A 10576-nucleotide genomic window follows, 5' to 3' on the forward strand; every position below is an offset into this window, starting at 1 on the left:
CTGTTTCCACTAAGAAGTTCCCCCCTGCATGTTTACTCAGGGTCACAGTAACACTGAGCTGATATTCTGGCACTCACAGCATTTCTTCAAACCTGAGGACCGTTCATTTTCAAACTCTTGAACTCTCACATTCTGCACCAAAACTAAAAAATCTAGCTGAAGCTGTTTCTTGATCAACTCTTTTGAAATTTCATCCTCAATTACTTGCTAGTGTCTGAATATGCAAACTGGGGCTATTTTGGAGTACCACCCAGCTGGCAGCTGGGCCATGCATTTGGACTTCTTCTATGTGGAGACCAGGATATGGGATTTCTTCTGTATCCTAAGCTCAACACTTCCCAGCTGGTGTCACACACTGGTGTCAGAGCTGTCTGGAAATGGCTGTGACTGGCGCAGGGCAGCTCGATGCCTCCTCCTGCACAGGTCACAACTGCCACCCCTGTACCGAAACCCTCCCAGCTGTGCCCAGTACAGGGAGTACAGCAGAGAATTGTTCCTTCTTTCTTGTCAGTTCTTTAGCTCTGTCCCAAATACCATGGGGATGTGGATGTTAAAGCAAGAGACGAAGCAGACCAAGAGTGAGGCACGCCTGAAATTTCCAAATTCTTGAGAAGACCTTCCCAAAGATGAGTAGAGGGAAAGTGGTATGACAGCATCTTGAGTAGGGAAGAAATTAAAAACACTCCAAAGTGATCTTTGAATAAACACCATGTCTCCTTAAGACCTAAACCTACTTTGAAGTTCCTAACAGAAGGAACTGTAACTAAAAAAGGAGAGTGTCAGAGTGGGATGCATGTAGCTTTTTGAGAAGCACAGTTTTCTGGAGACACAACACGTATCACGGTGCTCAAGGAAGTAGGATTTAAGGATGTGAAAATCCTTCAGCAATAAAATTGGATAAAATGGAGATAAGCTGTTAGAAGCAGAAGCAGCAGAAGTCTGGAAGTATATGGTTATAATTCCTCTAATTTAAGTCTACTGTAACGTGTATTAAAACTCCCCAGACAGGAGATTAATCAAACAGTTCTGATATACTTTGTAATCTCATCACAGTTCCTTTTGTGTCACATATTCCCTTTGCTCAGGCCATCTGCAGTGTAATGAAATCCTTTCTTGTTTTCAGCTAACATGTCACAATTAGTTTTTCAGCTTCTATGTAAAGAATTTCAAATAATTCTTACTCTTTGCTGTTGCTGTATTCGCTCAGGGCATTAGCTGAGTGTCATGCCAAAGGCCCCTTCTATCTGCTTTCTAGGGATAAGCTATAAGATACGTGGGATTTTCTTGTTATTTCACGGCCCTTCCAATAAAAGTTAAAGTCTCCTCTATCATAAATTTGGTGCTTTGTCATTGCAGTGTAGCCCAAAGGAACCATGTTGTTATTTGGTACTGATTAGAAACCATGTGAATTTGTTTAAAGTTATTTGCCCCACAGTTGATGAGAAATTGATTTTCCTTAACCTACTTTTCTCATTTGGTTTGCATTATCTCCTCTATTATTTTCTAGTAACAAAATGCTTACTTTAAATTTTCTCTGGTTAATACAGATGGAGGAGGTTGCATGTTGAATACTGCTAATTTGAAGATGCGTATTGTACCTGTGCTTTGTGTGGAGATGCACTTTAAATTGCCTTGGCTAATGAAGCCTGTTCAAACTTCACTCCATCTCTTGCATTAGGTGGTGCTTTGCAATGAATGTGGGACACCAGTGCCATGCAGCATCCTTTCACCGCATGGGGCACTCTTGGAAATTAGGGTCTGGCTCACCACCTCCTGACTTGCCTGAGATCATTTCCCTGGCAGAGTTCAGGTGCTTCCGTCTTTTTCTTCTCTCTTTTCTGTTTGGTGATGTTTCTTTCACTATGTGTGTGCTCTTTCATGTGGTAAACTTTTTATCAATGCTATTAATATATGCTTTATAAATTCATGTACATAAACACATAGCTGCCAGCAGAACACAACAGCCAACAGGAACAAGAGTACATTTTCCAGGTCAGAGACCCTGCTAAGGTAATTATCTTTGAAGATACCACGTTTAATAATTTTAATTTGTCCATCATACTACATTGCAATGTTTTCTGGTTCTGGTTTGCTACTCCTCAGACTTTCAGATCTTGTGCCTGTGAGAAAGGTTAGTTTGACTTATGCTTTTAGCATGCTCTGTTAAGGAGATAATGCCTCATTTTGAATCCATAATTATGTTCATTCTCACCTTAGAGTTATAATTACAGACTGTATTGATTTCATACTGGCTCTTTTCTGTTTTATTCTCTGTATGAAAGCTCTCAGAGGGTGATCAAACTTGTGGATATTGATCAATTCCTGGCTTGTCCCTGCCTGTCTTATATAGATGAATAGTTTGCGCCATACAGGGGCAGATCTGCACAGTCGGAGGTAAATCTGGTCCCTTAGTAACACACTGCTTAGCTGGGCAGAAAGATACTTTGCCTTCTGCTTCCTGTGCTTATCTGTGCTGAGTGCTAGGATTTGTCTCTAAGCTGATACGTTATTCTTTAAGCAAATTTATCTCTGACCTTTGCGCAATATGTTAGAATAGGCCTAGGTCTATATTACTTACTACACCGTTTAGTCCTTTACAGAGAAGAAATGTTTGTTCCCTACAGAAGTAATAATTTCACACGGCCTAGGAAATGAAAAAGTCAGGACCACAACTCATGTACTAAGCACACAGTTTTGTTATTACCTCAAACATATTTTGTTTAACAATAGCAACATATGTAACAATAGAAGCATAATAATAATGTCGTTTTCTTATAATTTCTAGGTTTTGTCTTTTTAACTTGTAGGTTTTCACTTGTTTGTTTAGTGAATAAAATTACAGTGCCTTAATTTTCCCCATACCAAGAGAAAAGATTTAGAGACCTATTGCATAGTCGAAGAAAATGGCCTTGAAAGAACAGGCCATGGAAACACTGTGTTGAGTGTGCTAATGTATGTAACATCTGTTAAGTACTGTGGCTTTGAAGTTTTCTCTGCTAAGAGTTCAAACAAAACAGGGATCAAAAAATGCAATAGCTTATTTCAGGATAAATCAAGTTTACAGTTTTCTAAGTTGCAATCTAGAGTTTAATTCTTTCTTGCTTTTCAGCCATGAACACCAAATACCTGAGTTCAACTCCATCTTTTATCTACTAGGTGACCCCTGAGAAAATGTATTTCATAAATGTATGCTGCTGCCTGAAAAAAATCCATACCCTTTTTGCTGATTTCAGTTATAACCCTTCTTTTTGCAGCACTTAAGAAACTTTCTCCTATCTATCTGGAAATAAAATTCTTGATCTTGCAATAGAACTTTTAATGCTTTTATTGAGCACTGACATTATGATTTATGATCGTATTTACAACCTGTGTTTTAAAAAAATAATTTGTCGTCCTGAATAAATTATGGAGAATCTCTAATTCAAGTAACCAATTTTCAGAAGGATATGACAATGCATAGCTCTACAAATGTCCATAAAACATGATGGTATACCTGGGAAAGATTTCAGTGAGATAGATAGAAAAACGTGGTTCTAGGCATCATGAAAGGTATTGATTCAAAAACACATCCTCAAATTGTGCTGACAATCCCAGTGTGGGTAATGTTATAGAAACCAGAACCCTCTATCTGTTCCCAGGTCCAAGTCTAAAATCACACACCCTAAATGACTAGGAAGCCTAATGTTTCTCTGTAACAGAAAAAAAAAAATGTTAGTCATCTGCTTGGTACAGGAACAGGGATATTCCAAAAAGTTAACTTTAGTTATTCTGATTATGCTCCTATAATAGTCAATAGAAGGCTTCTCTGAGGAGAGGTTCAGAATTACTAAGGTAGATTTCTGCTCTGAACTGCCTGTGAAAGGAGCCTATCCTTCTCCATAAGCACAGGAAGCTTATGGATTTTTAGGAGTGAGCGTTAATATTTTCTTTAATGACATTGGTACAAAATGTAGTAGTGTGCTAATGATGTTTGATAGAACATTGGATTTGTAAGATTAAAAAGTAGGACTGATTCCTACACAGGAAAAATTGAATTATTTGTACTGAGTAATATAAACAAGAACAAATCTAATGCTACATAATGCAGACATGCATTTAGAAACAAATGGTAAGAATTTCTTTTGTAAATGTTGGGATCATCAACTGCAGATGACAAAAGGATAAATATCCAAGTGTTTTAGTCAACAATAAGGTGCCTATGAGCCATACTGTAATCTGGCTATGAAAAACACTAGTGCAAATGTAACCCTAGAATGCATCTGACATATTGCAGTGAAGGAAGCATTAATATTGGTATATAAGCCAATGGTGAGAGTTATTCTGACCAGCTATACTCAAAAGGTGAATTCACATAGGAAACTGTATAAAGGCTCTAAGAATGATCAAGGCTGCTGGGAACCTGGCTTTAAAAAGGACACCAAAACAGATTGAGAGGCAATAGGATCATCGTCTATAAATTCAAATTTTGGTGGAGAACCATGTAAGGAAAAGAGATATTTGAGCTGAGGAACAGTGTTTTAATAAGAATAAATGTGAATAGAAACACCACAAATTAGTATGAGTTAAAGGTCTGAAGAAAGTTTCTAAGCCTTTAAAGACTGGGATTCTAGACAGCTTTCTAATATGAGTGGGTAGGAGTTGAAACAAGCATGACAGGCTTCACGATTATATTAGCTAAGATCATGAAAACTATTGTAGACAGTGATTCCTGAGAATGTAAGAGAATGGATGCAGCACGACAGGAAATCCTTTTCAGCAAACAAACTTGAAATATATAAAGGTTTGGAAAGTGAATGAGTGACTTAACTTGTAGAGGTACCACTGGTTCTACTACTAGCAGAAATCTCAACAGCTCAAGTGCTAAGAAAGTGAGTTTCTAAGATAAATGTATTATCTTAGAGTCTTGAAACAAATTGTTGACACATTAGATCCCATGGAATTTCAAAAAGCTCTTAATTAAATTTTAATTTTCATCAGCAGTCTTGAAATAAGTATCTGCCTCTGCCCCATCATCTCTTCTTTTAAGAGGGAAAGTGTCTGAGAGAGACCCATCTTTAGTGAGCCAGAAGATTATGTCTTTCTCTATTTGCTGCATGTTTTGAAATACTGGCAGTATATTAACATTTTTTTGCAATAAAAAAGAATAAAATACATTTTTTTTTTGCATTCTATTTTAGGATTGAGTTATTCTTCACAATGCAATTTAAATTTAAATTGATGTTATTTTTATCCTACTATCTATTTTCTTGCATATTTCATTAATTTAAACATAGTAATATAATAATATTTGGGTTGGTTTTGGTTATATATAGAAGCAAGAATAGGCCATAAGCATTAATAAGCTTCATGTGGACACCATGTAAATAAAACTTTCCATTGGAATTCATGACTTTCCCTTAGTTCAGAGTCTTTGTACAGAAATTATGCTCGTTTTGGCCCTAAGCAAGTGTTCTTGAAATAAAATGCAGATATCATCCATTTCCCAGATCTCATGTTGTATTCATACTGCAAAATGGATATAGAAGCAACAATGTTGTTCAAGGAAGACACTGTCTTTCTGAGTTACCTACTGGCATTGGACTCAGAACAAACTTCCTGACGCAGTGCAGACTGAAATCTAATCATCTAGGCTGCTTGACATTCCTCCTGTTTAGTTCAAAGGTTTGTCACAGCAGCTTCTTTGACAATCCTCCTGGTTATTCAATCACAACAGGCTGTGAATCCTCCAATCTTCTTTACAGTACTCTCGAAGGAGAATTCTGTCCAATGCTGAACACATGGAACTCTCACTGAGGTACCAGATTAAAATGTGAATAAGACTTTATCTTAATTAGTAATTTTGCAGTATGCACTACGCAAAAGAAAGTAAGATGAACGTTGAAAGTATCAATTAACTTTGAAAAATCACCTTTCTTTAATGTCATTGGTGATATAAAGTTGTTTAATGGTACTGGATATTTACTGTGATGGAAAAAATAAGGGCAGCACCATTTCTGACACTAATCATTTTAGAACAAAAGTACAATATTCCAAGAAAGAACCGTATGATAGTAAGTGATAATTTCCTTATCTGGTGCTGTTGTGTCATTGGGGCTTTCTTATATGTAAGTGATCAAATCTGTCTGGGGCATCTGCCTCTTATCAGGAATTTTAAAAGATATTTCTTATCATATACACATAACATCTGTTACATTCAAACACATTTAAATGCAAACTCATAGCTTATTTGCATAAGCATATAATAATTTATGACTAAGGAAAAAAATGTTTTAATCAGAATATGATTCAGTGTTGTACAGAGTTCATGAGCACAGCACAAATCCTTCTTCAAACTTTCTATTCTTCAGTTTTTATTAATATGCAGGGAATAAAAAGCTAAAATGAAAACACTATAATATTTCCCATAGTGAATTTAAAAAAAAATTGCAATGAATTTTCTCAAATTTGAAAAACTTAATTTTCAATAGATGCTTTCATTTCTCATCTGTTTTCATACAGATCCTAAAAAAAATCACACAAGCATAGGACTGTAGAGAACTTTGAAACATCCTGTAATCCTAGTCGCCACAGCTCAAAGCAGGATGAATTATACCTGTGCCATTCCTGACAGATTCTTGTCTAATCTGTTCTTAAATATGTCTAGTGATTGCTATTACATAATCTTCCTAAAGAATTTATTCTAGTGCTTCACTAGCCTCATTGTATGAATTTTACTCAATATAAATCTCTTTTGGTACAATTTGTCCTATCCACTGTGAACATGGGATAAAATGTGTAGTCCCTCTTCTCTTATCTTACTTTTTGACTGTTTGAACATTTTCATTTTCTATCACTGTTTTTTTTGCAAAGGAAACAGATTTGGGAAAAGGGTAATAATTGTATGATGACTAAGAATATTAGTTAATTTTATAATTTTCAGTGTGCAGAGGTGTGAGTACCTGAATAAGAATCTTTTAGCTGATACACACTTCAGGAAGCTTTAACTCAACTAGCAAAAGTTCAAGTAAAAGAGAAGTGGTGGCATAGATTCAGCTTGCGTGGCAACTAAAGTGGCTCCACTATTGGGAACCCTGGCAGACGTTCACAATATACTGAATTTCATGCCATGTACTATTGTTGCATATGCTAATTATATAAAATTAACTCCGTGCCACCAACTTTGTTGCAATTCTGCCTTCATTAGTGGTAAACTGCTATATAGCCACTTGTGCAGGAACTCATTTCATGTAGCTTTCCTAGTATCACAAAGAAACTTGGTGAGAGGGAGAAAGAACCTATTCCCTGAGATGACTTTCAATTACCACTATTTATCTAAGACCATTCTTTCCCCTTCTGCAGGCTCCTGCCACATTCTTTTCCAAATTCAGCAACAAAGTAGGCAAATTCCCCCGGGGACAACAGATCATCACACATCTCCTCTCGAGTATCATTTATCCAGGGCACTGAATAAAGTGCCCCTTTGGCTTCTCATCTGATCCTCATATCTCCACCTGTCACTGTTTCCTCTGTTCTTCTCTTGTGCTGCACAAAATGGGATGTTTTAATTTTAAATAGCTAATATTTGGAAAATGAGTAAATAACTGGAGACAGGGTATTTTAATAAAAAGTATTGGACAAGATTAATTATAGGCATGAATACTTACACTAGTCATGAAGTAATAATCAGTTTTCCTTTACTAAATGACAATAAGCTTTATGACTTAGATTTATTTGTCTCCTAGATTTATTTGTCTCTTAGATTTATGAAGGACACTGACATATTTACAATTGTTTGGTGCAATTCTATTACACACACTAGTGTACCTGTCACGATGCTCATTGCTTTGCTTTTTTCCCTGCAATTGACTCAACATATAATAGCAGAGATTATATTTTTAATAAATTATCATTTCTTCCTTCACAAAAAAAGGTATCTTCTTACTTTGAAAAATGTTAGGTCATTGGAGAATTTACACAAAACGCGTTTAATTAAAGAAACAAATCAGTGGCAAAGTGTGACAAACTACACCCTTGTTTTCTTACATAATCTAAAAAAAGAATTTCTCCTATTTATACAGTCAGAAAGAAATATATATAAATATTATGAATATATAATTTAAAATAATGCAAGGAAAGAAAAAAAAAAAAAAGCAGCATTTCAGTCTCTATAATGACATTCCTGTCCTTTTACTCGCTTCATTTAGTCTTCAAGGAAAAAATTCCAAATTCGCTACCTTTGTAACTTCAGGCTACATACTTGATTGTCGTGCAGAATGAATGGCATTAAATAGCATGGGTAACTGCATCCTGCAGAACGCATAGAATTTAAAGGCTGTAGGAAAATACATCTCAGCAATGATTACAGCAAGTTTAATCCATTTTGGTACAGGCAGCACACCATCAACTTTCTATTTAATTTGCAGGTTCTCAATTTAGCCATTGCAGAAATTAAAATCCAAGCACTAAAAGTGACAAGCTCTGAAAGAAAGACCTAAGCAGAAGGAATATAAGTGCCAAGAAAAGTATTTTGATTTTTTCATACATTAATGTCTTTTCAGTCAGGCTTAGAAAATGTACTGGATGCGTTCCACCTGTTTACAATTTCAAGTACTGCAGTGATTAGCTGGAAACAACCAAGGAGAGGTATTAGTCTCTGTGTAAAATATGCTTGTAACTATGTTTAAACTGGGATTTTTCAGAAGCCTTGTTTTACTTTTATCTCAAGTCAATTGGAGTTTAGTGCCATGAGTGTCATCTTTTTGGGTCCCTGGTGTTCCTACAGTAATCAAGGATTTCTGGATACTCTGCAGAGGGTTGACACTGGGTCTGTTTCACCAGAGTGCTGAGATTTTGTTCATGTGATAGGACATAGTTTCTCTAAGATGCATCTGCTTGGTGAATTGATGTGTTGCAACTAGTGGATGGCAAGCACTGATAAGCACGGTAATTTTCTTGGTCAAGGTAATTGAGCTAAATGAAGTGCATTCCTTACTAAGAACATGCTACCAGCAGGAGTTCTCTTTATTAACCTGGCTATGCACCACATAGCAAATTGCCTCTTAATCTTTCTTTGTTTTGTTATCTTTTTTTGCTATTAGCCAAATTAGAGAGGAAAAAATCTCCTTTATGGGCCTGAGAAGGACTGGTATATCCTACTAGGTAATAGGATGTGGCTATGAAAAAGGCAAACTACGAGCACAAAACTCAGTCTTCCTGAACCACCTGTGCTCATATGGCAGTTTGAACACTGGAGCCCCCTTTTTTTGAAAATGTTGAAAGCTGGGTTTCTGCATTTGCAAAAGCAGAATCAGAAGAGTACGTTTAGTGGGTGGGAGTGTTAAACGTATTTTGTATAATTTTTATATTTTATTAAAATTTATTCAGTGCATTTTATGTGAACATGTTTTATTCATAATACCTAGATTCTGAAGGTGGCGTATCAGATATAATTTTTTGTTCCTCTCTAAACATAACCCAGAATATGTGAGATCTTGAGGTGAAATCTAAAAGCATCCGAAGTCCCAGTTACCCACTGTATTTTTTTCTTTATGTACTCTTGGATATGTGGCCTGTGAATACGGATTGTCATTTTACATGGCATTTTGCAGAGTAGGGTTCATGATCCTTGACTGGGATTTCAGAGTACTGCCTTAGTATAAATAGTACATTGTAATCACCTTGGTAATCTGGGAAGATGAAACACTCTCACAAATTTAGCCAAGCTTAAAGGCTCTTAAAAGACACAGAGGAGAGAAGAGGTCATAGAAGCTCTTTGCATCCCTCCATTTTCTCTGATCTATGCTGTCAGATGCTTTGTTTACCATTCTTCCATACTCTACTTTTTCCAGGACTTGCTGCAACTTCTTTGTCTCGTCCCCTGATGTCAGGCATACGCTACTACTGGTTCCGTAGGCATGTCTCCCCTCTACTCTTACATGCCAAAACACTTTATACAACCCTCCTCTTCATCAGCTACCACATGCCACAGGCTCTGTGTCGGGTCCCAGCCTTCAGTGTAGGGTCATACAGAGGTCTCACACTTGCCTCTCCTATGTCACCTTTGTGATCATCTAAATCATGTCTTTTTAATTTTTTTTTTTGTTAGATTTTGAGTTCCAGACAGTACCCTCACAAAACATGCTGTCATTTTCTCTTGTGTACGAATGGCTATATTCCTCTGTTTGCAGAGCAAGGTGGTCTGGAGACCTTTGCTTTCGGTGGCGGCTGCAGTGCTTGGCCCACAGCTACAGCTCCCGCCGAGTGGCAGGTGCGACTGTGCCTGGGCCTGGCCGTGGGCCCCGCTGATCCTGACCCACACCCGCAGACTGGCACCCCGCCTGGCCTCAGCCCAGCCCTGCCCGCCTCTCCTGGGGCAGTGCCTCACGGGCACTGGCTGGCTGACTGCCTTCCCGGCTTGGCCCCGGACCTGCCTTGTCGCCACAGACTTGCCTGGTGGTCTGGGCTGGCCTTGGCTGCTGCCCCTGGGCCTGCCCTGCTCGCCTTGCTCAGGGCTGGGCCTGGGCCCTGGCTGGGGAGGCCCCTCCCCTGCCCACCACGTTGCCGGCTCCCCCTCCCTGCCGCCGGGGGGCGGGTCGGT

General features: G+C 37.8%; 1 protein-coding gene across 1 annotated transcript in view; it reads right to left on the reverse strand.

Annotated features, from left to right (window-relative positions):
- The window catches only part of CNGB3 (cyclic nucleotide gated channel beta 3), a gene marked incomplete at its 5' end in the record, with an annotated part of 50614 nt that overhangs the window by 34695 nt on the left and 5343 nt on the right, over nucleotides 1-10576 (reverse strand). The window lies entirely within an intron of this gene.

Source organism: Fulmarus glacialis, unplaced genomic scaffold, assembly GCF_000690835.1.
Source record: "Fulmarus glacialis isolate BGI_N327 unplaced genomic scaffold, ASM69083v1 scaffold4150, whole genome shotgun sequence".
NCBI classification, from domain to species: Eukaryota; Metazoa; Chordata; class Aves; order Procellariiformes; family Procellariidae; genus Fulmarus; species Fulmarus glacialis.